Source organism: Halichoerus grypus, chromosome 5 (assembly GCF_964656455.1).
Source record: "Halichoerus grypus chromosome 5, mHalGry1.hap1.1, whole genome shotgun sequence".
Classification (NCBI taxonomy): Eukaryota; Metazoa; Chordata; class Mammalia; order Carnivora; family Phocidae; genus Halichoerus; species Halichoerus grypus.
The window spans coordinates 109,752,114-109,779,245 of record NC_135716.1 but is presented as its reverse complement, the minus strand read 5'-3'; the positions used below and the strand labels follow the sequence as shown (position 1 = coordinate 109,779,245).

Below are 27,132 nucleotides of genomic sequence, written 5' to 3'. Positions count from 1 at the left end.
GCTTTTTCTTTCCTGAAGGAAATGGGACTACACAATAGAAGATCAAAGATCAGCACATTCCTGGCTATGTGTTATTTGCAAGTCCTGTGGAAAATAATCAAGACGGTGAGAATTAGCCTCTGCCCTCAAGGGATGTACAGTTTAGTTGTGGAAAAATAAAAAGTAGCCGGCAGATATTGAATACTTCCCAGGGGCCAAGTCCAGCGGACACTGGGTCCCCCCTGGAGTATATTATCCGTGACATTTAAAGCCATTTCCTAGCAAACTTCTCATGCCTGGGCAGAGGGGCCTGACTAGCCTGCCTCCTCCTCCCCTTCCGTTTGGTGCTTCCTTTTCCAAGAACACAGGGGTGCTACCTGTGTGAGTTGGCCAGGCTGCTCCGCAGCCAGAGAATCTGGGGGCTGGCTAGATCCCAGCAACACCACACCCAGGTCTGCGCACCCTCTCCATTTCTCCGCGTGGCTCGGGAAGGAGAGGTGAGCTTGCTTGACGTGACTCAGGCCAAGGAAGTGAAAAGCCCAGACACAGTGGTTCGTCAGTTTCTCCCCAGGTCTTAACCCGTGCTTACTAACTCGGCAGCATGCATAGACTCTGAGACCTCAAGGCAGTAACTGGGAGTCTCTGGGGACCAGCTGTCTGAGACCTGGGTGGGGGGGGACGAATATCACTTGATTTCATTTCAAGTGTCTGCAGCTTTTTTTCTCTTCTTTTCCCTTCTTTCACTTTTTAGGCACTCTTTCAGTAGGGTTCTAAGAAACAGCACTCCTCTAGCTTAGTCCCAAGCTCAGCTCTCACCAGGATTTTTCAACATCTTCCTGGTTCCCTGCCCTCCAATAATGTGCAATAAATAAATGCCATGACCAAATATTATCACCTCGTGGGAGCAGTGCCCAGCGTGGGCTTTGTAGACACAGCTTGTAAAGGAGCCCTGCACGTCCTGTTCACTGTTAGAGGGACAGGGCATTGTGCAGGGGATGGCTTGGTTTCCTGCCCCGGAGGGCAGGCCCCCCCTCCACGCTTCTCCCCTGCAGACTGCCTCCCGGTTCTTACCCAAGGAAGGAGTCCCAAGTCAGCTCATGAGCCCTGCAGTGAAAGTTGACTCCTCCAGTGCTAGAGGAAAATGGGATGGCACGATGTCTAAACTGTTGTTCCTTAAGGGCTTCAGATGGTTAGAAAGTCAAAGAGCCCTTCTCTCTCCTTGGGTAGGGAGGTCTTTGAAGAGCTCCTTTCAAATGAACTTGCCTGGGGTGAGCTCTGCCTAGTTTAGCATTTACTGAGAACCTACGAAGGGCCACACCTGTGCCGGGCACCATAGAAAGAAGGATGAGTGTGCCACAGTTGTGTCCCCAGGGGCCCCAAACCCTGTGGTTGCTGATGTAATTACTAACCCAAGATGGCGGGAAGAGCCCACGCCATGAGGGTCTGCTTTTCTCCTTGATTTAAGCTTGACGGAATCCCAAAGGAGGCCCTGTCTCTTCGATTCTCACTCTTTCTTACACTGCTTACCCACTGTGGGTTTCAGTGGGCTGATAAGGGAAGGAAACACATTCAGACTGCATTGAATGAGCAGGTTACCCTGCTCTCCTTCCCACTGGGGACGTCTGGGAGATGGGATGGAGTTTGCTTGGCCTTGTCCCCGCCACACACGGGGCCAGAAGCTGGGAGATGCACCTGCCAATTCCCTCCGACACTGGTGGAGGGCAGGAACTCCCAGCAAGCCTGGTCTGGCCTGCCTGGGGACCGAGCACCTTGCTGCGGACAGAGAAATCCCTCAGGCAGAGTCACAGAGTGCGCAGGCCTGTGGAAGGGGAAGCACGGGTAGGCGTGGGTAAGGTAGCCCCGTGGCTGCCTCCTCCACCCAGGCCCAGGCCTGGAGACGAGGCAGGGAGATGGAGGCCCGACATTCCAAGGACCAGAGGAAACCCAGCAGGCTGCGTGGGAATGGCACAATGAATACCCAACCCCAGGGAGAGGAATGCAGCCCCACTGGTGTTGGCCTCTCAGCCTCTCCCCGGCAAGGGCAGGGAGTGGGGGAGGGGGCAGGGGTGTTGCTTTGTACAGCTCTCTCTTTATGAACACGTAAGTACTCAGGGAAATGGGCTTGAATGAGCCTCGCATGGATGTTATGACGTTTCCTCGGTGCGTCCGTGGCCCGAGTACAAGCTCAGAGCACCACCCGTGCAATTCTTACACCAACTTAGCACACAGCTGTAGTGGGGGGCTGGGCAGGAATGTCGGTGTGGTTCCTGCTTCTCATCAGCATGTAAGTGTTCTCTGAGACCGGGGCTCTCTTGGACCTTCTGGAAGCTGCCGCATAGATATGTATGTATGAGTATCGGGGTGGGTCCAGTGTTCCTGCCCATCTGTCGGGGAAGTTTCTGTGACTGAGAAATGTGTCTGTGGGATGGCCAATTTGGCTCTGTCTGGGAACAGTGGCGAGTCTTCCTGCCCTGCTCAGGCCACCCCGACTCGGCAGGGGCTTGCAACACCCTGGCCCTGCACCAGGGGGCTAACCTTGGCCCAAGTTCACTCGGGAAGTCACTCTGCCTGCTTCCGGGTGCCAAAGAGCTTATTCGTATTTATGAGCTGCTTATTAGCACTGAAAGAAATCAGCCCAAACCCTGGCGGGAAAGGAGGGTGGGGGAGGGTGGCTGTCTTCTCCTCAGTGCCCAGCTTTTGTTCGTCTACACAGTTGGGTGCTTGGCCAGCTGCTGTCCTGCCCGCCGACTCTGTGGTGCCACATGCCGTGGCCCGTGGCTGGCAGGCAGCTCCCCCCACCCCCCACCACCCCAGGTTCTGAATGTGGGCAAGGGAACATGCAGGTGTAAAGCCCCTTCATCCTCACGCGGAGCGTAGATTGAGACCACCAGGTGTCTTTTCAACTCTGTTTTCAATTGCATCACACCTGAGTGTTTTCATCAGGAGCACTTAGAGGGCAAAGGAAGGGTGAATCTTCCCTTGTTGACCAAGCGCTCAGTCTGGGGCTGGGCCACCACTCCCGGAGCAGGTGGAGGAGCCCAGGGACCTTTCTGAGGTGAGCCTCCTCCAGCTCAGGGATCATGAGCTATTACTTCCAGCCTGACCTACTGAGCCTGTGATGTTCCTCCTTGCTCTTCTTCTTCAGGCCAACATAGCCTCTTGGGTTGAGAAGGCAGCAGCCGCTGGCCAGAAGAAAAAAATGGTCCTTCTCTAAAGATCCTGCCTGAGAGGAAAGCAGTCAGCGTTAGATCCCAAATTCTGTATCAGATCAAGGGGACCGCACCCAGCAGAGCCAAAGCTTTTTTTCCTCCTCTGCTGGGAATTCAGGCCTCTCTGGTGCTGCTTGGGCTGCCTGATAGCAGTTTATTTTTAAGGGGGTATAGGACCCTTCTGGAGAACTCGTTCCAGGGAGACAGCTGGGCACGGTGAATCACGCTGAGCAGAGCGCCAGGTGTGAGGCCAGGCATGATTCTGACTTCAGCCTGAGTCTGTCCTCAGCCAGGCTCCCCGGGCCACAGGGAGAAGGGCTGGGAGGAAAACACAGGTAGAGAATCACATGTTTTTTTTAAAAAAATTCCAGCTCTGTCCCACCACTCCCTGAGTGACTTTGGGTGAGCTACCTAAGCCCTTCCAGGCCGGCTCCCTCTCTCACAGAGCCCTCCGTGTGTGGTTCCTAGCTCAGAGGGTTACTATGAGGTCATGTGAGTTAATGTTTGTAAACCGCTTGGAATATTGTAAGAGCAAAGCATTGGTTAGATGACACCAGAATGTCTCTAAGACTTCAGGGCACAAGTAGCACGACTCTGGGACCCTTTATCGGTGTGTGAGGAGGGGAAAGAAGCGTTTTCCCACCCCTCTGCGGCGACCACTCGTGTCTCCGGTGGGTCAGGGAGCTGCGCTCAGAACAGTGACTGCACTGTCCAGGTGTACCTGCCCAAGCGACCCCTGGGACTGAGAGGTGGTTCCTGGGAGAAAGCCTTGTAGGAGCAGGTGAGAGGGTACAAGTGGGTACACATCACTGCTGATGTGGCCTCATCCACACCAGGTAACTGGTGAGGCCTGAGGAGCTGGCTCACGGAATCCCTAGTGTGACTCCACCCAGAGCCAGAATCAGTCTCTCAGCAGCTTGAAGCTCAGAGAATGGGAAGGGCTCTTTCCTCAGGGGTGCCTCAGGCTCATAGGCTTAGCTTCTCTCCACCCCAGATACCAAGTTATTATATTTAGTAAAACTGTTCGGTTCTTTTCTATTTCCACTTCTGTGGGGCTGAAATTTAACTTTTGAAATTTCCCACTTCTGTGGGAACTGCATTGCAGATCCTCTGTCTTAACAGGGTGGTGGTTGTTAAAACTGATCAAGGAGATTTCTAGAAAAGGCATCACCAAAAGGTGGGATTTTTGAAGGGCAGCTGGAATGGGAAGTTACATGGGAAAATGGAGGCCCATGCCATACTGGACAAGAGTGTTAGGAGCCCCTCATTCTAAAGAAGGGCCAGACCACTCACTCCATGCTTTAGAAGAGGCTTCAGGCTGGCCCTGCCGACTCCCTGCAACCTTCACCTCCGCTCCGTTCTGCAATATAAGCAGAGACCTGGGGAAGAGAAAGACAAGTTCTCACCAGGGCAGTGTTCACAGGGGAAGGTTACTTCCTCCCCAAAGCGAGGTGGGGGATGATTGCCAACATGTATCTTGGGGGTTTTAGAGATAAAGGAAGTTTCCAAAGGAATTTTTATATGTTAAGGTAGACTTACAGGATCCTGGTGGGGGGAGGGGTGGGGCGGGTTCGGGCTAGGATTACCTTTTGCCCTTAGCAAAGTATTAACATTGAGGCAGTTGAGTGCCTGTTTCAATGACTTGTCAGTGGGCTCTAGGTAGTAAGGAAATTTAATAGTTTTTCTTCTGCTTTTGTTTCCCACATCACCCTGCACTCCCCCCGCCCCCCCACAGAGGTAAGGGGCCCTGAACCCCCGGGACTGCCACTTTTGGGCACTCACTGCTCTGACACCAGACTTATTCTTTCCACTGATAAGCATCTTCTGCTGCAAATGCCCAAATGCCCAGGCAGCTTTAACCAGTTTCTGGTGCCCGAGATGCTGCTGACTTTGGGGACAAGGAAGGTGGTGAATGCCACCCCCAGTGTTCCTGAGCATCGAGGCTCACCATTCTCAGAGCATGGAATCTTTTGGTTAAAAGCTGCATTTGTAGGGCGCCTGGGTGGCTCAGTTGGTTAATCGGCTGCCTTCAGCTCGGGTCATGATCCCGGGGTCCTGGGATCGAGTCCCGCATCGGGCTCCCTGCTCCGCGGGGAGCCTGCTTCTCCCTCTCCCTCTGCCTGCCTCTCTGCCTACTTGTGCTCTCTATCTCTCTGTCAAATAAATAAATAAAATCTAAAAAAAAAAAAAAAAACTGCATTTGTATAGGTACCACAGCCTGTGGAGGGGGAGAGAGCTGGAGCCAACTGCCGGGAGGGGTGGAGGGGGAAGGGCTCTGCAGAGACTGGGGCGCCAGCACCCTTAACTGTGCTTGCAGGGATGGGAAAGCATGCAGAAGTCTTGCAACATTTCTGTGTCTCGTCCCCCACCTCTCGGCTTGGGAGGCACCAGCAGCTCCTGTCCAGCCTCTAGACACCGAAATGGGAATGCCTGCCAGGTGTCCCGGGATGTAGAGAGAGGTGTGAAAAGGAGGGTGCAGCTTCACTTCCTCACACTTGCATCAGTCAATCAGGTGCTTGCTCTCACTAGCCGGCCCCCACGGCTTAGGTAGGCCCTGGGGCAGGGGCAGGCACAAGTCCCGCAAAGCCCCTTGGACAGCAGAATGTTTCCACTAGTGCCCTCGCCCCATCCCATGCCATCACTGGGCACTTTGAGGACAGCAAACCCTCCTTCAGACCATCCTCGGGGAAGGCGTCCTGGCAGCTGAGGCCTCCATTAGTGAGCCCCTCCCCCTGGGCACTGCCCCCCACCCCAGCTCTTGGGCACAATGACTCTCATTGTCTTCCTTCTCTTATGCAATAAGGCTTGACAGCTTGTTGGAAAGGACACGATGGCCTGTTAAGTCAAAAAAATCAAGCCCTTAGAACATAAAAATTTATTTACCCTCTTGGAGAGTGAAAAGGGTCCAGTTCTCTCTTAGAAACATGAAACCACTGCGACCTTGACACAGCTCTTTTTTAGGAGCATTCATTCCTTTAAGATGAAGTCACTTTCCCCCAAGAATGGACCAAAGGTTTTACTTCAGAAACACCAAAATCCACAAATCTGCTCTCCAAACGCATTTTCTAGAATGAGCATTATTACTCTCATAATGGAAAAAATAATCACCTCTACTGAGACTCTGGCAAGTTTGTGACCGCATTTATCACGATAAGCTGGCAACTCAGTTTTGCCTTTTCAAAAGGTAGTTTTGGAGGTATTTTTGGAGATCCAGTGTTTGACAAAGAATATGCTGAGAAATAGCATCTGTTTTTCCGGGTTGATTAGGAGGATATTCATTGCCTTACCTTATTTTCCTTTACCTTGACCTAATTCATGGCATTATGATGTGTTTTGTGTATCCTTGTACACCATTTCCAGTGTGTGGAAGGAGGAAGGTATTTTTTTTAATAATTTTTTTATGAGAGACAGAGCATGGAGGGTGGAGGGGCAGAGGGGAGAGGGAAAGAGAGAATTTTAAGCAGGCTCTGTGCCCAGCCCGAAGCTTGTCACGGGGCTCAATCTCACGGCTCTGAGATCATGATCTGAACCGAAATCAAGAGCCAGACACCCAGGCACCCTGAAGGAGGAAAGTATTGTGGCTGATGTTGTCAGTGTCCCACCCACATCCCCTGGACCGCAGGTCCTGCCAACTACCAATTGCCCAAATGTGCATTTGTGCCCAAGGGTTCTTTCTCCCCTCTCCCAATTCAGATCTGGGGAAGGATGCATAACTTATGCGTCCGTGGGCAGCAGAGATACTGAGAAATTAACATATGCCCAGCATGCACTCAACCAGGGAGTCCGGATTTAGTATCCTATACATTTCCCAGCCACCTGGCCCTTGGGAGGTCAGGGACTTTTTCCAGACACGTTTACACCTTTCCCGAGAGTTCCCCTTCAGGCTGAAGCTTTAGTGGCTCACTGTGGGAGCTGTTTTCTTGGCTTCCTTTCTTCCCTGGATCCCTTCCCACTCCCCTCCAAGGATTGCCTGCACTTCCCCCAAAACTATTTCCACTTGAATCTTTGTCTCAGGATTTGCTTCTGGGAGAACCAAAACTAAAAGAGGTACAAATAAACAAAAATGAATAGAAACCAGTAGAATGCCTGATACATTATAAATATTCAAATAAATGTTTGTTACATTACAGAGACAGCCATACAAAGTGTATTCTCAATGTTTAGCCCAGAATGGAGTGCACAGTAGACCCTCAACAAAAGCTTGGAGCAGGGGAAAACAGCCAAGTCAAGCATAGCTAGGGAATCACCCAGTGGGGATATCAGAGAGAGGTTGAGGAATCATCGGCTGAGTGGGTAAGACAGACCTTGAAAATCCATAGATTTAGAGTTCTGTGGGTGTGATGTTGCCACAGTGGTGGTGGGGAGCCTTCTAGGTGCTGAGAATGGGGGCTAGCCTGGGATTTTCAGTTAGCCTCGCTCATTTTCCTATTGAATTTCCCACAAGATTTATTTTAAACAGCTTTATTGAGATATAATTTATACATCCTAATTTTCACCACTTTCAGAGTTGTACAACTATTACTACTATTCAATTCCAGAATATTTTCATCACCAACCCCCCCCAAAAAAAACTGTACCCATTAGCAGTCACCCCATTGTTGCTCCCTCTAGCCCCTGGCAAACACTGTTCTATTTTCTGTTTCTGTGGATTTGACTATTCGGGACATTTCATATAAATGGAATCATGTAATAATGTGGTCTTTGGGAATGTATTCTTTCACTTGGCATAATGTGTTCAAGGGTCATCTATTGTAACACGAATCAGCACTTCATTCCTTTTGATGGGCAAATAGTATTCCATTGCATGGATATACCATCTTTTGTTTATCCATTCCTTAGTTGATGGGTATTGGGCTATTTCCACCTCCTGGCTATTATGAATAATGCTGTTATGAGCATTCATGTACAAGTTTTTGTGCATTCAAATGTTTTCATATATGTATGTACACACACACACATACACACACACACACACCACTCTCGGAGTAGAAATGCTGCATCATGTTGTAACTCTATGTTGAACTTTTTGAGCACTATTTTACATACCTACCAGCAATGAAGGAGGGTTCCAGTATTTCCTCAACCTCACTATTCTTGTTAGTACCTTTTATTTTTATAGCCATCCTAATGTGTATGAAGTGACATCTTATTATAGTTTTGATTTATATTTCTTTGATGACTAATGTTGAACATATTTTCATGTGCTTATTAAACATTTGTATATCTTGTTATGAGAAATGTCTATTCAAATCCTTTATCTTTTTTTTAAAAGATTTTATTTATTTATTTAATTGACAGAGAGAGAGACACACAGTGAGATAGGGAACACAAGCAGGGGGAGAGGGAGAGGGAGAAGCAGGCTTCCGGCCGAGCAGGGAGCCCGATGTGGGGCTCGATCCCAGGACCCTGGGATCATGACCTGAGCTGAAGGCAGTCGTTTAACCAACTGAGCCACCCAGGCGCCCCTCCTTTATCATTTTTAAGTTGTGTGTTTTTGTGTTTTTTTTATATAGTTTAATATATTTTAATAGCAAACTTACAGGACAGAAGACAGACAACATTAAAAACATGTACTTGCATGTAGGACAACTCAGAAAGTATAGTGAACATGTTCTTTGTCTTTTTATTCTTGACTTGTTAAATGCTCTTTATATATTCTGGATATTGGACCTCTATCAGAAATATAATTGGCAAATATTTTCTCCCATTCTGGGGCTTGTCTTTTTACTTTCTTCATTAGTGTCTTTCGAAGTACAAAAGTTTTCAATTTTGATGAAATCCAACCTTTCTATTTTTTGCCTTTGGTTGCTTATGCTTTTGGTGGCCCATGTAAGAAACTGTTGCCCAATTCAAGGTCATGAAGATTTACACCTCTATTTTCTTCTAAGAGTTCCATGTTGTTAGTTCTTGTATTTAGGTCTTTGGTCCATTTGAGTTAATTTTGATACATGGTGTGAGCTAGGAGTCCAACTTCATTCTTTTGTATGTGGATATCCACTTGTCCCAGAACCATTTGTTACAAAGACTATTCTTTACCTCATCAAATTGTCTTAGCACCCTTGTCAAAATCAATTGACCATAAATGTAAGAATTTCTTTCTACACTCGCAATCCTACTCTCCTGATCTATATATCTATCCTTATTCCAGTGTTACAATGTCTTGATGACTATACTTTGCAATTTGGAAATCAGAGAGTATAAGCCTTCTAACCTGGTTCTTTTTCAAGATTATTTTAGCTATTCTGGGTCCCTTGCATTTCCATATACATTTTAATATCAGTTTGTCAATTTCTGTAAAAAAGCCAGCCAGGATGTTGATAGGGATTGTGTGTGATCTGTGGATCAATTTAGAGAGTGTGGCAATCTTAACAATATTAAGTCATTCAGTCTACAAACACAGGCTATCTTTCCATGTATTTAGGTTTTCAGTTTTCTTCAACAATGCTTTTTTAATTTTCAGTGTACCAGTATTGCACTTCTTTTGTTAAATTTGTTCCTAAATATTTTATTCTGTTTGATGCTATTGCAAATGAAATTCTTAATTTCATTTTTGATTTTTCATCGCTAGTGTATAGAACTGCAGTTTTAGGATCCCACAAAATTTTAAAGTCTGCATTTTTCGCTTCAAGATCAAGAGTTGTCATTTCCAAGGAATATTTTGTCCATCTTAAGTCACGGGGTTCTTTGAGACCTGCCACAGAGTGCCACAAGCTGGCTACTGTCCTTGAGAAATTAGTGGTGTCGGGAAGTAAAGCATGTGACTTACTTAGTCCAGAGAAGGCAGGTTTACAGAGCCATGGACTTTAAAAAAATGAGAAGTCCTTGAGCATAGAATACAGAACTGGGGGTGCTACAAATAGGTTACAAAGTGAAATATTAAACTCAAAAACCTGGTAGTATAATGGGGGCAGGAGAAATGGATGTTCAGAAAAAACACGTTAAGAAGCCTCCCAGGGAAAACAGGTATGCAGGCTAGCACCGATTTTGGACATTGACGACGAAATTCAGAGCTGGAAGGGATTGTGGGATCATCTGGGCTGCTCCTCTGAATTTACAGATGAGAATACTACGTCTAGAAAGGGAAGTGGTAAGATGTGCCACACAGGAGAAAAAGCAAAGGGTTTGTAAACAAATGCCTGAGTCATCACTAGCAGGAGACTTTGGGAGACGGCCCTTAGCTGCCGGCAGCCTCAGCTCTTTATCTGTAAAAGGAGAAAAATGTTGTCTGCCTTGTAGGGTGGTCATAAGGAATCAGTGATTCAGTGAGTCACTGGTCTTTCCTGGCACCATGTGCCAGGCACTGTGCTTGGGGCTTGGGACGGAGTGGGAACCAAAAGAGTCACAGTGCATGACCATAAGAAGAGTAGATTTAGGGCAAAGCTTAAAAGGCACCGGCTCTACGCTGTGTTTCTTTGGATCATTGTAAGTTCCAGTTAAATTTCCCAAGGGCAGGGCCCTATTGCATTTATTTCTAAATCTTGAGTGCCTGGCACATGCCTGGCACTTTTGAGATACTCAACAAGTTTGTTGAACTAAACAAACTTTCTTTTCTTACCCCAAGACAAAGGAGCACTTTAGATACTGAAGGGGAGGACAGGGTTTGCCCGGCAAGAACAGAGCATTTCGGGAGGAGGGGATGACCAGCGGGGAGCTTGGTGGGAGACCAGGAGCTGGGGGCCAAAGGGAAAGGCACATCATCAGTCGAACTAGGGCTTATTGTATTGTATAGTATTGTATTGTATTGTATTGTATTTTTAAAAGAAAGGTATCTCATGATAAATTAAAAACAAAAGAAACTTTCTGGTCCCTTTTCCCTTCTAGTGACTTCTACAGGTGAATGTATTTTCTCATCAAATACATCAGTTATTCTTAGCCATGTAAGCTAAGTCTTAAATAAATGCAGTGTGTGTCAGCATCACTCTGAGGAAAAAAAGGAAAGCGGTTCTGTGCATCCTATCCCAAGTTTGAGCCCACCCAAACTGGGATAATAAGAATTCTGAGGGCAACATGATGGCAGAGAGAAGGGAATAGCATCAGGCGTCCAAGCTCCTGTGAATCACTGTAGATTTCTGCAAGGCAAGGACCCCTCATTCTTGCTGGGTCCAAGATAGCTTGAGGTGAGTAGTCCCACTGGGAGGAGGCAGAGGGAGTAGGAGACAGGCTGGGGCCCCGGAGGGGTTGGGGGGAAGCAATTCTCAGGGGAGCATCTAGATGGTTGGACTCTAGGTCTGACTTGGCTTCTCCCTGGCAGTATGACCTTGATAGAGTCACCTCAATTCTCTGAATATCAGTTCCCTCATTTGTAACATGAGAAGTTGGGACTAGGTCAGACATAGCAAATCCCCAAGAGGCACGCCCCCCTATTGTATCTCGTTTTACCCTCCCTCGATGTGATTTTTTTTTTTTTAAGATTTTATTTGTTTATTTGAGAGCGCAAAAGAGAGCACAAGCAGGGGGAGCAGCAGAGGGAGAGGGAGAAGCAGACTCCTCACTGAGCAGGGAGCCCAACACAGGGCTCGATCCCAGGACCCTGAGATCATGACCTGAGCCGAAGGCAGATGCTTAAACCGACCGAGCCACCCAGGCACCCCGTGATGTGATTCTAAATCCCTTTCTGTATAGACTTGTCCAGGCTTCCTACTAAAGTTGTCATGAGGCAGAAAACTGATGATTCCATACAGTCAAGAAATAGCCTGAGGTGGCTCAGTGTAAATACCAGCTGTAGGATTATTTATGCCGAGTGCTCTCAGCGCTGCTATCACACAGGTCCTAACAGCTGCTAAAGGAAGGGAACTACCTCTTGAACTTGGTCAAAGATGGTGCCTGGAGGTGGAGATTGAGTAGTAGGGCAGACACGTAGAAAGAATTTTGAAGGGTTTTTTTTTTTTCCCCCTGGAGTATAAACTCCCAGTTCTGTGCTAGCATTCATTCCATTCCATGCCAGAACTGTTAGGGTGGAGCTGCTAGGAAATTAGCCGCTGTTAGTCTGGATGAGTTTAGATAGGAATGCATCCTTCATACAATGCAAACAGGGAAGGGCTTTGAAGTGTACAAAACTGGTCCCTGTCCAGTGCTATTTAAGGAAGCACAGCGCAGGGCTTTTTTCCCCAGAGCCAAGGTGGAAGAATCTTTCCCAAGGTGATCTAATTCCCAGGGTCGGGGGTGTGTAGCGCTGCCCAGAGTCTCCTGCCATCTGCCTGCCTTGACATGGCTCTCCCTCACTGTGGCAGCCTGGCTTCTGCCCCTCAGCCTGGCTGCTGGGTGTTGGCTGCCCTGGAAGGAAGGTGATGCCTCTTTAGAAATGAGCCCAGGAAAGCTAACCCACCCCCAAAGAATTCAGCTTTTAGAACTGAGAATTGGAGCCCTTAGGAACACCCCCACCCATCTCCAGCCTCACCTCACCCCACCACTCGTCATCCTCCTCCTCTGCTTTGTTTCTCTCCAGAGCACTCAGCACCAGTTCACCTCCGGTGTGTTTTTTTTTAAAGATTTTTTTATTTGAGAGAGAGAGCGAGTGCATGAGCCAGATTGGGGGGGGGGGGCAGGAGGATCCGAGAGAGAAGCAGACTCCCAGATGAGCAGAGAGCCCGACATGGGGTTCGATCCCAGAACTCTGGGATGATGACCTGAGCCGAAGGCAGACGCTTAACCAACTGAACCATCCAGGCGCCCCTCCAATGTGTTTCAATGATTGATTTGTTCAGAGTCTCTCTCTCTCTCCTTTCTAGCTAGCATGAAAGCTCCATGAGGGCATGGATTTTTGTCTGTTTTGTTCATAGCTGTTTCTCTGGTACCTAGAACAGTCTCTGGAACATAATAGGCACCAACAAGTATTTATTAAATGATCAAATCCATTTATCTCTTCGATATTCTGTTCATCCAAAACCTGGATTTGTTTCATCTCAGACAACTTCTGCTGAATAACTTCTGAATGTCTGGAATTATTCCTGGGGTTGGGGTCTGGCATCTAGGAGGGGGTTTGAAAAGGAAATGAAAGAAAATTCCTGCTGAGAATTAGAGAAAAAGACAACATAACGCCAGTGTCCTTCTTGGATGACTTCTTACTAGGCCAGGTGCTCACACCTCACTGTTTATTTGTGCCTCAAATCAGCCTTCCCAAGTAAGTAAACTTAGCTCAGTTTTCCAGAGGAAGAGAGGGAGGTTCATAGAAAGTCAGTAATTTGCCCGAAACCACATGGCTACGAAGTGCTGAAGCCCAGGTCTTTACAAAATACACAAGTGCCACCTTCAGCATCTGGCCGCCGGCCCTCCTTCCTCCTCTTCGACTGTCTGTCCAGCTACCTGCTTTCCAGAGGGGCAAAGCTGTTCTACCTACCAGGGTCTGACAAAAGTCCCATTAGGAAATAGAATATCGTGGAAATGATCGCAAACTTGTGTGTTTGTTTAATCTGCCTTGGTTTGAGATTTCTACTACTCTGAGCTCTAAAAAGCTGAGTGATTCATTGTGATACTTACTCGTAGGATGAGAGAATGTGTATGGAAGAAGAGAGAGACATTCAGGTTTGGAATCAGATTTCCCAACTAACTAAGGTGGGACTTCTCAGTAGGATTGCTGCTGGATCAGCAGGCTCATTTTTAGGGAATTCCTGGTTTGCACTATAAGTGAAGATCAAATTTGTTTCCAATCAAGTTTAGGCTAAGAGATTTTGGGTGATGTAATCCTTCTTCCAAGCCACCAGAAAGTCAGCCCTCTAATCCCCAAACGGCAGGCTGGGAACACAAAGTATCTTGTGATTGAGCAACTGAGGACTTCAAATAAACCTCTCAGCAGTCTGGACACATCTTGTGTGTGAGCTAGCTGGCCTGAGATCTTTCTGAAGGAAGAAATCCTGGTCCTAAGAAAGTACCATTTATCTGTGTATATTACAGGATCGCTGGATGTCCAGGACAGTGGTATTGGCCTGCCTAGCATAGCTGGGTGAGAGGAGGCAGGGGGTTTCACTGCAAATAAATATCCTCCAAGCAAGTACTTAAATAATAATATTTTCTTCTAATAGAGTTTCCCTTAGATCTTATTCATACTAGTTTTTTTTCCCCTTTACTCGTTTAGTTTGTGAAATAATTTTAAATTTTCAAAGTTAATTTCCTTTGCTAGGCTCTCAGGCAAAAACCACATCTGTTTTTAGAAATGGCCTCGATGTTTGCTCACACCCTGATGAAACATGCTCCTCCTTAGATCTGATGGGAAGGTCAACAGCATGTTCTAAATACAGCCATGTCCCGGCATCCCAGCCTGGGGACCCAAAACCCTGCAGGCCAGAAACTGACAGATGAAGAGATATCCCACGTCATTAGGAAAATGTGAATCAGGGCCACAGCGAGGTATCACTTCATGCACACTCGGGTGGCTAGAATAACAACACAGAATAACAAGTGTCCATGAGGGTGTGGACAAGGTGAAACTCTGAAACATTGTCGGTGGGGGTGTAACACTGAATGAATGTGGGACTTTCTTTGTAGGTAACACAAAGAATTGCAAAGTGACCAGCGTGCATCTCAAATTTAACACAGCTGGATAGGAACTCTTCATTTCTTGGGGAAACCTGACCCTCTTCCAGTGTACCCTGTCTCTTGTCCACGGAATGACATCCATCTAGTTGCTCAAGCCAAAACCCAGGAGTCATCGAAGACTTCTCTCTGCCTTCATTTGGTCCATCGGCAAGGCCTTCAAATACGCTTGCACCCTCTCCCGCTTGCACTGCTCCCGTCCTAGTCCAGCCCCCACTGGGTCCTCATCCACCGTGACACCCTCCAAGCCAGTCTCTCTGCTCCTTACGGTCCACGCTACGCTCAACAGTGAGGGTAAGTCACATCCCTGCACTGCCCCACTGAGACTCTGTGGTGACTTCCCAATGCACTGAAAATAAAACCCAAAGGTCTTGCCATGCTGGCAAGACTCAACATGAGCGGCCCCCTCCCCCTCCCTGGCTTTGGCCTCTGCACCGCTCCCCCCTCACTCTGTCCCAGGCACACCAGCCAGCCTACTTTCTGTCACCCGACAACCCGAGCTCATTCCCATCTCAGGCCTTTGCACTGGCTGCTCCCTCTGCCTGGAATGCTCTTCCTCTAGAACCCTGCATGGCTCCTTCTCTCTATTTTGGTTCAGTTCACATAGCATGTCCTCAGTGAAGCCACAGCTCCTGTCCTGAGTTACCCTCTATTTGTTCTAGTTCCCTTATAGCACCTGATACAATCTGAAACCATCTTGTGTGTTTATTTACATGTCAAGTACTGTCCTTGTTCTCAACTGTAACACAAGCTTCAGGAGGCCGGAAAATTTGGTCATCCCCAGCTCCTAATGCCTGACATGTAATCGGCTCTGAGTAAACACGTCTTACACGAATGACAGGATGTCGGTGCTACAACACTGGTTTCAACTAAGTTTGTTTTGTTCTGAGTAGAATGTAAGGAGGTTTATAGAACTAAAAATAATACAATTTGTTGAATATCAGCCTAAAAAAAATGAGGATAGGACACTTAGGTGAACTCTTAGCTTTGCAGTACCCCAGGGCTCTGTCCTTGGGGCGCCTCCTCTCTACCCGCACTCACCCTGTGATCTCCCCCTCCAGTGTCATGGCTCCAAGCACCCCCCACTTGCTTACACCCAGCCCGGATATCTGCCTGAAACTCCAGCTCACTCATCCTCACTTGGTGTCTAGCCAGCCCCTCCAACTTAGCATGTCCGAACCTACTATGCCCCTATTCCACTACCATATTGAAGGGTTGACTATACACTGACAATATGCCCCTTTCTCACCTGCCCCCTACCAGGTGACTCAGGCCCCATCACCTCTGAACTCCTACAGTTATCTCCTAACTGGCCTCCTGGGTCTGCCTTTGTCTCCTCTGTCTGCCCTCAGCTCATTAGCTAGAGTGACCCTTGGGAATTAGTCACTCCTCCACTGAGAACCCTCGGATGCTTTTCATCTTATGTGGCGCAGGGTCCAAGTGCATCAGAGCCCGCCCAGGCCTGCCGCGGTTCTTCTTCAGGGTCCCACCTCGCTCCTCACTCACTGCTCTCCAGCCACAACAGCCCCCTTGCTGTTTCTTCAACATGCCCAGCACACTCCTGCCTCAGGAATTTTGAACTTACTGTTCCCTCTGTCTGGAATGTTCTTCCCCCGGGATCCACACAGCACACTCCCTCACCTCCTCAGGCTTTGCTCAAATGGTATCTTCTCAGAGCATTTTTCTCAGATCTCCACTCTATTTAAAATTCACCTCTCCCACCATCTCCCCTTCCCTGATTTATTTTCTACTTCTTTACCATACTAATATTATACTACCTATATGCATATATAATATATATGATATTACATATATGTGTATAATAGATAATACTTTTTTTTAACACATAGATAATTCTTTTTTTTTTTTAAAGATTTTATTTATTTATTTGAGAGAGAGAGAATGAGAGACAGAGAGCATGAGAGGGAGGAGGGTCAGAGGGAGAAGCAGACTCCCTGCCGAGCAGGGAGCCCGATGCAGGACTCGATCCTGGGACTCCAGGATCATGACCTGAGCCGAAGGCAGTCGCTTAACCAACTGAGCCACCCAGGCGCCCTAGATAATTCTTTATAATACATATATAATATTGCATGAGCATATATGTAATATTACCTATATACATGGGCATGTATAGGTAATTATATATGTAATACATAGACAATATTACCAATATCCATTTGTAATTTGTTCACCAGGTATCCCTCCACTAGAATGTAAGTTTCCTTATGGGAACTTCTGTCTGTTTTGTTCAGGGTAGGATCTAGAAGAGTGGTTGGTGTGTGGTAGGCACTCAAAAGCTTTTGTTGAACCTATTAATGTTGATGAAGCCAGGAATGAGGCAAGAACATAAAACCCATGCTGTGAGGTCTTTACACTAGTTAATATTGGGCCACCAACTTGCCCCTCAGCTTTCCAACATTCAGTAACACATATGAAAACAGTTCAGTTACATGAGTCAGAACGCCTGTCTATCAGATCAAACAGTTCAGGAAAATCATAACTCTTCCTGATACTGGGACTGGAGAGAAATTTCTCCCATGAGCCTTTCTGAAGAGGTTGTATACTGTGAGCAATTTCCTCCACCAGAACATTTAGAGAACTACAGCAAGGCTCATGATATCTCTCATTACATTCTCTGATGTGGCTGATGCCTTATGCCAGAGCCTAATTAAGTAAAAGCAATTGCACAGAGGGTCAGAACAATGTGGTCCAGAGTCACAGCTTTTTATTAATCTGGATTGTTCCAGGAACAAATCTTCAGTACCCAGGAACAGACATGCTTCATGGCTCTTGGGACAGCTTCTCTCAATCAAGCTTTCGTTGAACACTAAATGGCAGAGAGTTCAAGCATGCATCTGCTGAGAAATTTGCAGGTAATCCATGAGACAAGGCTTTCCTGGAGTATTATGGAGGTTGTACCAATATAAGCTTTGGAGGTGCCATCATGGTCCACGTAAATAGCACATCTTGGAGCCATGCAGTGCACAACCTGCACAACTGTACGAGGCATTCCTGTTTATGAGGTTGGATAAGTGTAGAGTCATAGGCTTTAACCAGTAGCCAAAGCAGATATATTTGTAAAAGTATAAAAAGTACACATATTTATAAAAGTTCCAGTGCCAAAAAAGAACACATATCTCACTTACTATAGAGCTAGGCTAAAAGAGGCAGCCATGGGTAGGACCAAGATGCATTAGAAATAACTTAAAGTTGGATCTAACACAGGGAATGGCCACACGTATGTTTGTCTGAAAACTTTTAAAGCAGGTAAAACAAACTATGTCCTTCCCCACATGCCAGCTATAAAACATCTCAGTAGAACTTCCACTCATCTGCTCACTTGGGAGTGTGGTTTGGCCTTCAGTGCACAAACTGTGAAATAAACATTGAGGTAGATGACTGAATTCCATTGCTCTCTGGGATTGCTAGCCATAAGCCACTCAAATCAGAGCAGTTACCCAAACTTACGACTATGGTAAGTTTTCCCACTAAAAAATTTGATTCTCTAAAATTTACAGTAATTCAGACATTCACTCCACTGAGCATCCCAGTCAGCTCTTCCGCCCAAGGGTTCCTAATTTGCACATTACAGGAAAATTGGTATATCCCTGTGTCTGTGTGTAAGAAGCACATTTCTTGAATTTTCGTGATGAGTCAAGGACTTTCATGAGAATGAATTTTACACATCCTCCCTCCCCCTAAAGATACACATATTTTGTCTTTCATTTATTGGAGGATATGAAGAAATTGCATGGTAATTAAGCTAAAAAATATGTAAGACAGTGATGACTAAGCAAACACCTCAGCTTTCATAATCGTGGCTGGCTCATGGCTCCAGGAATGCAATCACTGGGGCGGGGGAGGCGGGGTTCGGTTATCAAACCCTCCTGGAGAGCCTACCATGTGCCAAGCACTAAGCTAAGCACTTTCCTGAAGCTGAGTTGAGATCGGGGTAGATATGACCCTTGACCACAACTGGCCCCCAGTCTGGTGGTGCAAAGTTACCTGGCGCTGTGAGGCAGGGCCTGCCGAGCCCCCTGGGAGGAGCTGAGCTGCATGATCCCTGTGGAGGGGGGGGGGGGGGCTGTTCCAAGGGAGGTGGGCTCTGAGTTGGTCTTGAAGAAGAACAGGATGTGGAAAGTTGGGGTCTCATGGAGGAGAGGGGCTTACCAACCTCCTACCTCTGACTACTTATGACCTCTGTTAGTAAGAGGGAAGTTAAGCTTGGGCAAGTTAAGGCCACTGTATTTGTGGGTCTCTCTGCTATGGCAGCTTCAGCTCTAGCCTAACTGATGCACCTGTGGGGTTGTTCTTTGGCTTCCCTCTTCCTAACACATCCAGCCCAATAAGACTCAGCAAGAAGGTAGGAAGGGAGCCAGTAACAAGAGGATCCTTGTGATGAGCCAGGCATGATCCTAAGCAAACAAACAAACAAACAAACAAAAAGCTGTAACTTCCCATGGACTCTGCCAGATAGGGTGTATCACTCACTTCTGGAGATAAAGATCTAGAGGTGCAAAGATTTTCCAAGATCACACACAGCTAGTAAGCAGCAAAGACCAAGAACCCACATAGATCTGACTCTTCCTGTGACTCACATGTAATCGAGTGTAGACAGGGAGAGCCCCAGAGCACTGTTATCAGGTGTCCCTGGGTCTGTTTTCACTCCAGGAGGGCAAGAGGTAGAATCCCTGATGTTCTAGTGAATTCACACAGGAGCAGGTGACCTGGGGAACGTACGGGCAGCATTCTTTGAGGACTAGAAAGGCACTTGAAATTTTCCAGTCTAACCACCCCATTTTACAGATGAGAAAACTGACGATTGGAGGGGTTAAGGGGTTTGTCCAAAGCTAAATAATGCCTAGATAGTTCCTGGCTCTATTCAGCACAGCATGCTGTGCACCTTACATCCATGGCCTTCATGGACAAAAGGCAAATTAGGGTGTGGGTTTTCTTGTAGACCTTCCTCTTGTGTCTCTGGGTTCAAGAAGCAGATAATGAGGGAGGCTACTCTATGTTGATGAAGAAGCCAAGGACAGAAATGTGGTTCAGTTACTGACCCTTGACCATGTATGTTTATTTAGGCTATCTCTTTAACCACCAGTGGAAAACTCTGTCCTCATCAAAGAGAGTCCAGGCCCAGCCAGCAAGCAGAGAGGGATTCGGGGGAAGGGGCAGGGGTGCAAGTGAGCACAGGAGGGAAGAGAGCCCCTGGGAAAATCTGATATACATAATAGGGAGGCCATCACTGCAAGCACTTTGGGACCCTGAGGATTGCAGCCAAGCTAGTTTGCATGTTGCAGCTCAGCACTGCCTTCCAGAAAAGGTATTTCAGTGATGAAATAAGAGCTTTTTTATCTCTTTAGGAGGCTCACTGCGTTCCCTCAAGGCTCCTGACCTGAGGAAGCTGAGTCAGGAGCTGGCCCATTTGCAGAGATTTATTGGTTTCTCGAGACTTTAACTGGTTCTGTATGGGCGTATTTCCCTTCCCTTAAATGGATCATTAGGAAATATTGGACACAAATCAGGAATTCAATCTCTAAATAAACACATTTCTACCCACACAGATAACTTGACTCATTCTAATACAAGCAACTTCTAATAAATAAAAGATTTTCTTTACCTCAGAGACTGACTTCTCACTGGAACCTAGGTGAGGATCTAGAGGGGTCTTTTAAGAGTCCTGCCTGGGCTGCTGGGTGCTGGTAAAAAGCACCACATACACGAAGTTTTTAATCCTCTGTGTTTTCATTCGCTGGTCACTTGGGATGACATCTGTGGATCATATTATTATTCCCACCTGAGAGATAGGCAACTGAGGCCCCAAGTGACAAAGCACTGGCCCAAGTTCACACAGCGAGAAACCATCCCCTTCCAGTGCCTTTTCCCATTTTCCCACAGCACCTGTTTTCTTGGCACATAAGTGAAATGCCACAGATTGAAAGAGAGGGGATGAGCCGCCAGGGACCCTTTGTTCATTCATATAAACAGTTTGTACTGAGTGCAAGTGTGCGTCAGGCAGCTTCCTAGGTGCTGGGGAGCCAGCAGTTAATAAAGCAGAGAAGACGCCCACTGCTCGCTATTCGGCTCCTTTGATTCCTGTCCCTTTCTGGCTCGTCACACCTGATGCGTACGTAGAGCTTACCGGTTTACAATGTGCTTTCCCGTGTGTGGTCTCTGGGGCCCCTTGGCCGGCCTCAGAAAGGCTAGGTGCGGTGCCCACGGGCCCGCGGGAGAGCGGCGGGCGCTTTCCTGCTGAGTTTTCCTGACTGTCCTCTCCAGGGGCCCCGAGGCTCCCTGGCACTTTCTCCACAACCAGCCCAGGGGCAGCCAGGAAGGAGCCCTCAGAGCTGCTCTGCGACCACTCCCAGCCCCCAGGCCCTACACAATCTAGTGGGGTTCCTGAGAGCCAAGTGCTGGGGAAGACATTCTCCCCAACACCTGGTTAGTTCAAAACTGTCAAAGCCAAAGAATGTGACCACAGGCAGAGAAAAGATACAGGTATTGGTGCCCTTCCCCTGTGACCTGCATGGGCTGGGCAAGGGTACGCAGGGGATAGAGATGGGGGCGATGCAGGGTTAGGCTGGGGCCTGGGCACGTTCAAGATTCATACTTATTTGCTCTAAAAGCATCTTTGGTCCTCCTGCTGGCAGGGAGCTCCCAGGGAGGCAGGGTCCCTCTGGACCAGGGCGGGCTCAGCCTGTAGGAGGCAGGAAGTGGGGAGTGAGTGCCCATCTTACCCAAGGGAAGGTAAGCAGCTCGTGCCTGAGATGTTCTGATGAGACGGGGTGCTGTCGGATCCTGGTCCATCCATGAGAGCTGTGTGACCTTGGACAAGGTACTTAACCCCCTGAGCCTTGGAATCTTCTAGATCTAGAAAACAGGGACACCAATACCCACCCCAGCCCTGTTGTAAGTAAGTAAGCCCTCTGTTTTAAGTTCTTCATTGTTTTCCAAGTACACTTTTCTCTTTTCCAATTAAGTTTTTTCCTGATCATGTAGAAAATTTGATGATTGCTATTTTGGAAAACACAGAAAAACATAAAAAAGAGAATAAAAATTGCCTAAGGTCCCAACACTCAGAAAGAATTACTGTTAACATGTTGACATCTTGGTAGACTTTAACATAACACACACAGTCACACACACGCACACACACACATATATGTCCTATCATTTTGTGATTGGGAATGTATTCATTCTTTTCTCTTTTCACTTAACATATTTTGAGCATTTTTTCACATCATTAAAAATTCCTAAAAACATTTTCAAAAGTTTCAAAATAATAGATTTTTTTCAATCATTAATATTGTATAGAAATCTGTTTTTAATTCATATTTTTCTGTTCATCTCCAATTTTGCAGCTGGATTGATCAAAACACATGAACTTTTTTTTAAAGAAAAGCTTAGTAAGTTTACTTGAAGGAAGCTTAAATAATACAGGACTGAAAATATTAGAAATCTATATACAATAAAAATGGAATATAAATTAACCGACTTCACAGACATTTCCAGTTAAGCATCATCATCATACAAATGTATTTTTTTTCTTTTCTATAGGGACAACACATACATACATGACATCATAATTCTTGCAAAACAAAACAAACCAGACACTAAAAATATTCTTAACTTTCAAAAATTGTATGAACTAAGTTTCAACCACAACATTTGACCTAAATATAAACCCTTAGTTTAATTTCATGATTTATCGTGCCAGAAGCATGGCTGGTTTTAATTTTTTAAAACAGATATTGGTATCATAACACATTGGCTTACTAATAACGAAGATATTTACATTCACAGTATCCGTGTGGACAAAAAAATTTTAATATTATTTGCTATGACCTTTTTAAACTTTCAAAGTCTTCTCAACGTGAGAAAATCTCTGCACACATTTCGGTGCCTTCTTCTGAAGCACAATCTTGACGACTGGTTTTTGTGGTTCCTAGTGACACGTCCTGTCTTACTCTTTTTCACACAGTATAAATTATATCCTTAAGCAATATGCAGTATTGTATTAAGACCCAGTAATTCTTCAACAATGTTACCAAATAACTATATGAATCAATCTCAAATGCTGCAAAAGTAACAATCTTCATAGGGCACTTTTCCTCGTGGAATCTGAAGCTATTCCTTTTAGATATTTTTCCACTTCGATATGAAAAAGATTGTTAAGATTTCATTAGTGGTTTCTTGATGTGTTTTTTTTTTACAAGAAAAACAATGGTTTTGGTTTCTTTCATAGATCAAAATTTTCATTTGAGACATGTTTCTGGAAGTCTCATAGTCCGGGGATGTTTCAAATAACAAATAGGAAGTGTCTGAATGCAGCTGTAATAAGTAAGCATTTTGCATTCTCAGGACACTACCAGTATATCGTGAAACCAAAAGTAAAATGATTTTCCTATTCCCACAATCTACTTAACTCTTGTTTTAAAATCTGAATATTTCTATTTATAATTTCTGTTTGGGATGATTATTCTAACTACCACCTTTATGATGTTTGAAGCCCCATGAAACCAATTATCACATATTTTTCTAATTTGCTTCTAAGTAGTGACTTTATTAGAGGCAACAAGTCCACCCAGTAGTCCAGTGAGATGTATTTTCTTTCCCGAAAGTTCTTGGTGAGCACAGGAGGGCTCTTATCATCACCAAATAAGCTACAAGTTCCCCTGTACTTCTCATTCTTTGGAAAGTCAAAGCTACATTCAGTCTCAAATTCTGGCTAAGTTTGGGCCATTGTCTCACAGTTTTGAGAAACCTCAGGGGAAAACACCCACTATATTTTGATGATGGGCTTCCTGCCGGTGAAGGATCCCTGGAATTAACGAAATCTGTTGGATTCTCATGGGGTAATTGTTCAGGCAGGTGGCCGACACAAGCCAGTTCCTTTTCTCTGCCTTGTCCCAGACCGCACTTCTAGGAAACTGTTTTCTGTGACAAGGATTTGGAAAAGGATGAACTTTTATTTTTCTGCCATAGATCACCCATGTAGTTTATCTGGGCATTGTTTTGCTTGTCCTAACTGTTCTATTTATGTAAGCAGCCAACCATTTTGGAAATCTCTTAACTTTCATCATGTTCTTATTAGAGAGATTAGACATTGTTTTTTGGTTTTATTGGTTTTTTTTGTAACATCGATGGAGTGATCCTCAGTATTACTACAAAAGTTCCGTTTTTTAACATTATGGGCTCAGATGCCATAATTTCTTAAATACTGGCTCCCCAACCCAGCCCTGGAGCTGATGAATGGCGCCCTGCAGCCTAGAGCAACGCCTCGCTCCCGGCCAGGTCCCACTTCAGGGCAGCAAGCTGCAGGCAGGGACAGTCATGGGCTACGCCGGCCCCGCCCCACTCGGCTGCCCGCCCCTCCCCCCGCCCCCGCCCCACCCTTCTCAGGTCATAAACATCTGACGGACGGGAAAGAGCTAAAGCAGATGACTTTTTCAAGGCAATACTGCCAATTTCCTGCTCATAAAAGTTGCACCAATTTACCTTTTACCAACAGTGGCTAAAAGGAAAGATATGAGAACCTTTGTGACTTCCTCATGCCTCTTACTCTTATTTGCTGTTATAGCGATTGACAGTAAAACCCATAAAAGACAAGAAGGTTGTAAAAGATGTCAGAGAGCCACAAAGGGTACATGGAAAATGACAGCAGGAAATTGATACATTAAAAGCTTTAAAAAGTCCCCAGGGATAGAAGAAAGGTAGATGGGGACGGGCACGGATGGAGGTGTTCACTCCTGAGCTACACAAAGCCTCCCTGGGCAGGATGGCGCCTCGACTTCCCTTGCCCTGATGTCTGAGTACAGTGCTGGGCGCTCAGCAGGGCTCGCTCACATGGGTCTGGGGGAGAATCTAAAAGTGGATTTAAAAGTGGCCGGCCGCAAGAGGAAGGGACAGGGGACAGTGGAATGCTGGGGCCTGGTCAGCTCCAGGCATAACTAGGAACAAGTGTCAGGTGGAAGAGACCTAAATGCCTTCAGATAAGCAGCTCTCAACAACCTTGGGCTCATTCTCAACAAAGAATAGAAAGGAGGGCATCATCCAGGCTTTTTGGGTCATGGAACATAATCAACTTTCCATCAAGTCATCAACAAGCTTCTCCCCATTTAATACCTAGCCCTTGGGCTGGGCCCTGCAGGGTTGCAGAGGAGGTGCAAGCTGTATCTGCTTAGGAGGGGCCTGTGGTCTTGGCGGGGGGGCCAGAGCAGTGGGCCCAGGAAAGCACCACGATCCACACAGGACGGTGGAATGTCAGACTGTGCCCAGGGTGCGAGATGGTGCAGCGGAGCCCCGAGAACAGCCCCAGCTCCAGCACTTGCAACCAGGCCCACTTTTGCAGCTGGCTCTCTAGCTGCAAAAGCGGATCTTCAGGTTCACCTGCCCCTGGCAGGGAGGGGCTGGGGACGCATCCAAGTATGTCTCCTGAGAGTCCTTAGGATCAGACAAAAACCCCAAACCCAGCTCTGCTGCAAGGGTCTGTCAACATCCTCATAATTGGATATGTGAAGTGCTGACATATTTACCCTGCTTATTCACCGCCCCATCCCTCGGAGGAAAACTGATTTCAGGCACTTGAGGACAGAGAAATACCAGTGACCTTTCTGCAGGACTGATGATAACTCGCTCCTTATAAGGAGCAGACAAGAGCCCCACACTCATGGCTCAGGAATGTGTGTCTCCGTGTGTGTTCCTTCTAAACGTACCTGGCAGTGGGCCTCCACACCTGAGCCCAGCGTTTCCAGGACAGCAAAATGGAGTGGGCTCCTCTTCTCCCTCAGCCAAGAGAGTATTGATTGCTGCAGATAATCCTAACAGTAAAGTTTCCCAAGCAGCACTGTAATTGGATTAAATTCGACCAATGACCCGTTAAAAGGAAAAAAAAAATGTCTTCTATTATTTGAGAAACAAACAGCTATATAAACTCCTGCCTTGTAGTGAATCATTATATAACCCCAACTTTAAAAAAAAAAAGGTCAAAATTCACAGTGACCCAAAGCCAAACGTCCAATAAGCCCACAGTAATTTTAGCTATTCTTTACTTTCCCCTGCATCAGACACTTCACTTATGATCTGTTTGTTCCTATAGTAACCCAGTAATCATGCCCATTTTACAGATAAGGCTATTGAAGTTCAAGGAGAGGTTAAGTCACTTGCCTGAGTTCACCTGGCTAGCAAGTGGAAACAGAGATTCGAGCCCAAGTATTTCTGACTCCAAAGCCAGCAACGTTCTTTCAGTGAGACCCACAAACCCCTGCATGATTCATGAGCAGGGTCCCTTCTGGGCTGTGCAGGGTGAAAAATGAAGATGGCCCCTCAGACTTGTCCTATTCCTCATGAGGACTTCCAGATTTTCAAGGATAAAAGAATGTTGGACTTCCTCTTAAACCGTTTTTCCTTCCAATCTTGGGTTGCTCGGAAAAACATGGAACCAGAAAGACAAATCGCTGAGTGCTCTCTCTGCTCAACATTGGAGGAGCCCAGCCAGCAGGGCAGCCTGAGGTCTTATGAAAGGCTTTATGGCTGAACTGCCCTGTCCCTGTCCTCTGGCTGCCACTACCACCCATCCAGGCTGTGTGCTTCTGGCCCCTGGAGCTAGTCAGCTGAGTCACACATACCCCCATATTCCATGCACTTGCCCAGACATTCCGACACCTCGACCCATTCTTCATTCAAACACACATTCATCATTCATGCAAACAAATATTTTGTACTCATTAATTGTGCAAGGCACAGTCCTAAGGTCCTGGGGTGGGTGGGTGGGTAAGACAGAGATGGTCACTGCCCTCTGGGAGCTGACATTCAGGAATGAGGAATAAATAACCAACTAGTTAATTGCTTGACTATAATACTATAAGTCCTGCCAGGATTGCTGAGTTGTTAGGAGAGTGCAGAATTGGGGCAGGGATAGAGGTCCAGCTAGGACTGAAGGATCAAGGAAAGTCTCCCCAGGAAGAAGACAAGATGGCTGGATGCGCAGAAAGAGGGGTCAGTGGTACAGTGTGAGGCCAGAGGGGTAAGCAAGGTCCGATCCTGAGGGCCCTTCATAGGTCTGGACTTTATCTTTGAAATGATGAGACTCCTTTGTAGGGTTTAGGTGGTGACTGATACGTGTGTATAAATCAGGGAAGAAAAGAATGATGTGTATGCCAACAAATTCTAGATCTTTTGGCTTTTGGTCTCTCTGAAACAGTAAATTTGTAGTAACTTAAAGGCTGTCCCTCAGAGGGGGGCATAGTAAATGTTTGTTCCTGACAATGGTGATTTAAGCTCAGGAAGTGAAAGTGTTCCCCCACCCCTGCCAGCAGTCTCTTCCCTGCCTAGCGGAATGCTCTTCCCTGCCTAGCCAAACTCAGAGGTGGGCCCCTTGAGGCCCATTCAGAGAGGTGGATTTGGGGGCAGG

At 46.6% G+C, this 27,132-nt stretch overlaps 2 long non-coding RNA genes and 1 pseudogene across 3 annotated transcripts; 1 reads left to right on the top strand and 2 right to left on the bottom strand.

Moving 5' to 3' along the window:
* On the top strand, window positions 1-17,592 carry LOC118554842 (uncharacterized). Its single transcript, XR_013448046.1, has 3 exons — window positions 1-105; window positions 14,670-15,011; window positions 17,465-17,592. It is a non-coding gene; the product is annotated as an uncharacterized LOC118554842 (long non-coding RNA).
* Window positions 17,412-25,793, bottom strand: LOC144381897 (uncharacterized). 2 transcript variants are annotated; one of them, XR_013448045.1, is made up of 5 exons: window positions 25,436-25,793; window positions 21,458-21,590; window positions 20,341-20,492; window positions 19,316-19,444; window positions 17,412-17,729 (listed from the first exon to the last, which is right to left on the bottom strand). It is a non-coding gene; the product is annotated as an uncharacterized LOC144381897 (long non-coding RNA). The 2 variants fall into 2 exon arrangements; XR_013448044.1 differs by lacking the exon at window positions 19,316-19,444.
* LOC118554852 (KATNB1-like protein 1 pseudogene) lies at window positions 22,857-25,249 on the bottom strand (annotated as a pseudogene).
* Window positions 25,794-27,132: the final 1,339 nt, after the last annotated feature.